This window comes from Sciurus carolinensis, chromosome 6 (genome assembly GCF_902686445.1).
Source record: "Sciurus carolinensis chromosome 6, mSciCar1.2, whole genome shotgun sequence".
In the NCBI taxonomy this organism is placed as follows: domain Eukaryota; kingdom Metazoa; phylum Chordata; class Mammalia; order Rodentia; family Sciuridae; genus Sciurus; species Sciurus carolinensis.
In genome coordinates this window covers 70,727,849-70,731,829 of record NC_062218.1, presented here as the reverse complement: position 1 = coordinate 70,731,829, position 3,981 = coordinate 70,727,849, and the positions used below count along the sequence as shown (strand labels likewise).

General features: G+C 31.4%; 1 pseudogene; it reads right to left on the bottom strand.

The window, feature by feature from the left end:
• Window positions 1-3,665: 3,665 nt before the first annotated feature.
• LOC124987724 (uncharacterized) lies at window positions 3,666-3,763 on the bottom strand (annotated as a pseudogene).
• Window positions 3,764-3,981: the final 218 nt, after the last annotated feature.

Here is a 3,981-nt window from a genome sequence, read left to right as displayed (position 1 = left end):
TTTGATTTTAGATATAAAATTATATAGAAACAGTTTGGGAATCAAGTCAGATTTTTTTTATTTCTATTATTCATACTTTATTTTTTTCATTTTGTTGCTAAATGAAGATTTTCTGTTATTTCAAGATATTATTCAGTTTCTCTCTAATATCTACCTTATATTTTAGTAGCAGTTACCTGAAGATACAGATACTTGAATAAACTCTAATGTCTTCATTCTATTTTAATTAATACAAAGCACAAAGTCACTGTCTTGAAACTCCTTTAATTTTAAAGTTTTAAAACTTTCTGTTCCTCTCATTCACACAAATATTCAGATCAAATTCAGTTTCCAAATTATAAAGTTTTCAATATGAAAGCACAGTTACTGATTTCTTATAAAATTACTTGAATCTGATCTAATCTAACCCATTACTATTTCTTAGGGACATGGAATTTTTAAAATTTAGAAACAATTGATACAATGGGCAAAAAGGCATGCCAAATATACAATAAATAATTGATTATTCTGGGAGTATCATGTAAGAATTTTAAAACTATAAAATCCAATGTCATCCAATGTCGAAAGGGTATCTGGTACAGCTGGCAGTTAAATATGTGGTTTCTTTAGAATTTTCTCTGGAACAGGGAACACAGAGCTTTTCACAGTGTCCTTTTTATTTTTTAATTTCACTTGGATATATCTGACATTTAAAAAATTTTAACATCCAAAAATCATTACCCTACACCAACTATGAGCAATAGGAAAGGAAGTTACAAAGGCAATTCCACTTAAAAAAACCTATAAAAGAATAAAATACCTAAGTTTACATTTAAGCAACAAAATGAGGGATTCTGAAATTTACAATACATTAATAAAGAAATAACTTACAAGGCGATGTATAACCAATATTGTTAGGATATTAAGATTAGCAAAATGTACAGATTCTGTGAAATTCCTACCAAAATGTCAACATGTATGTTTGTAGGAATGGGAAAACCAAATATCTAATACAATTGTGAGGTGCCCCAAATAGCCAAAACAATCTTGAAATAGAAGCACAAAACCAGAGGACTCATACTTCCCAGTTTCAAAACTCATCACACAGCTACAATAATCACTGTGGTACTAGCACAAGGACAGCTTAAAGTCCAATGGGATATAATGAGAGTACAGAAATAAATCTGTATCATGTAGACCCACTCTATTTTTAATAAAGATTCACATCTATTCATTGGGGAAAGATTAGTATCTTTAACAGATGATATTGGGAACATTGGACTCTGGATTTCTCTTTGGGTTGATAAAACGGTTTTGGAAATAGTGGTGACAGTTGAATAAGATTGCAGAGGTAATCAATATCCCAGTTTTGTTCCTTTGAAATATTTAAAATTATACATTTAATATTTTGTATATTTTTAACACAAAAAAATTAAAAATGATTTTGTCAAGGAACTTGAAGTGAAAATAAGTTGTTCACTTTATCTCAGTGAATACATGATAATACACGAAGACATCAAATGCTTTGAGGGGTTAACCTTGCAGAGAGTTGGCTGGTGGTATAGTGTCTCCAAAACCGAAGTCTATAGAGTAGGACACTGTGAAACCCACATATTTTAAGTAGAACGAGGGAAGGATAGAAAACATTGAGGTCAGACATTTAAGGAAATCAGATGACTATAGCAATCTATGTAATAAGAGCATTTGAGAAAACATCAGAAAAATATGAGAATGTGGTATAATTCTTTATTCAGTATAGCTCTTGCTAAGATAATGTTTGACTAAATTTTTCATCATGGTTCATTAGAAAATTAGAAATATAATACAAACATGGTAGTCATTTTGTTAGAAGGAATTCAAAGTACCTTTGCAGAGAAAGATTCTGTTTTTCATTCATATCATTTATCATTTGTTCCTATGAAAACACATTTGGAGTCAAATATTTTTCCGTTTGCTCAAATAATTTTTAAGTAAATATACTAGCCTCTTCTGTTTGTCTCCATGGCACTGAAATATTCACCCTAAGTCAGAAGAATAATACACAAATAACAGTATTTGCTTACAGAGAAATTCTTTTTCTTTCTTTCTTTTTTTTTTTTTTTTTTTGTACTGGGATTAAACCCAGGGGCGTATACCACTGTGTTACATCCTCAGCCCTTCTTATAATTTATTTTGAGACAGGGTCTCACTAAGTTGCTTTGGTCCTGCTTTAGTTTCTGATGTTGTCTTTCTTTTAGTTGTCTTTTCTTTTAGTGTCTGATGTTGATTTAGGTATATGCTATGCAATCTTAATCCCAGTATAGGTTTACCATTTACCTAGTTGCATATCTATTACTTATTTAGTATCCTCTTTAATCCTTTGGAAATTAAACTCTGGAGAAAAGCCATTCAAGCACCTGGGGATACAAGCAGTCAAGTAAACAAATTTTTAAAAATTTATTTTTAAATGACACATAGCAATTTTACCTAACTAAGGGGCCCAGAGGAATAACTAGATACATATACAATGTGTAATGAACGATTTCCCCCCCCCTCAGGGATACTTATCTTGTAAATAATAATGTTAATCTTTTTCTGTAAGCATTTGTTTAGCAGAAATGTTCAAGATTTTTACTTACATTGGTTACCAGGATTTTCTTTACAAAGTAAACTTTGTAACAGAACAGATTAAAAAGAGAAAGAATATATATCTTGTTATTTTTAGGTCATGCATTCCCCATAGAATATCCTTTTTGAGGAAAAATAGACAAAAAAATAGCATCGTTATACCTTCTATGCCCACAAAAACAAGCAATATTTGTAAATCTCAATGACTACAGCAGTGGCAGTCAATGCAAGGCCACTTAATACCTTAGAGATGAAAAATATTAATAAGACTTTCCTTTGTCAGCCATTATCTATTGTTAAAATATTCCATAATAAGGAAGCAAACTGTCCTTCATTTCAGTGGTTACTCTCTCAGGTTGTCAAACTTTTTGAAGATATGTATCAAGTGCATAATAGACACCCAGTGATTCTCATCTCCTTGTCATTTGAGGCCTATAGGTGTTCAGTGAAGGGCATTGATTTTGTGTTAGAGAGAGCAGCGCAATTAAAGTTCAAACAAGTGTGAACATGAAAAATAACAACACTTGTCATCCTCACTGGACCCTCATTTTTTTTATTATTTTGAAATGGAGCAATAAATCCCAAAGTGACCTTAGATAATTTCCAGTGCAACTCACTTTACAGGGGAGAAACAGAGCTCTACAGAGATTAAATGTTTCTTCCAAGGAAAAGCCTTGTAAGATAGTGAAACTGAAAGATCTCAGGGTGTTTCCTGATATACCAGACTCATTCTGACTTACTTTCTTTTTTATTCAAAATTTATTATTGATTTCAAATGTATTTATCATTTATAATAATGTTAAAAATGAACACTAACTTGGGAGATTGCAAGGGAAACTGAAGCCAATGTTTTACATTTTGGAGTAGAAAAGTTACTCATTAGTCCCATTTAATAAGAAATGTTACATTTATTTTTCCACTGTATTTTTAAGTGTTTTTATAAGTGAATTAATAATTGGGTTCATTTTGACATAAACATGCATGCTCTCTTCCCCTCTCTTCCTCCCTCCCCCCATTCTCCTTTCTCTGTATTATTGATATTTCTTCTGTTATTTATTTTTAATTATTGCTTTTAAATTAAAAGTATGGAGCGCTTCAGAAGTCTATGTCTTCAATGAGCAGGGACCATACTAATCTCTGTATTGTACCAGTTTTAGTATTTGTGCCGCCAAAGCAAACAATCCACTGGATCTTTATACCAACCCTTTAAGATTGGACAGGCAGATCAAGTAATCACATTATTTCTTTATAGATGAGGAGATTGAAGTTAAAACCAGGTAGGCGAGTTTTTCACGGTCATACGCAATAGAGCTAAAATGAGATACAACTTAATTTGAAAACCAAAACCTAAATACAGTTCAAAGATCTCCAAAGGGGAAAACATATGTCACGAAG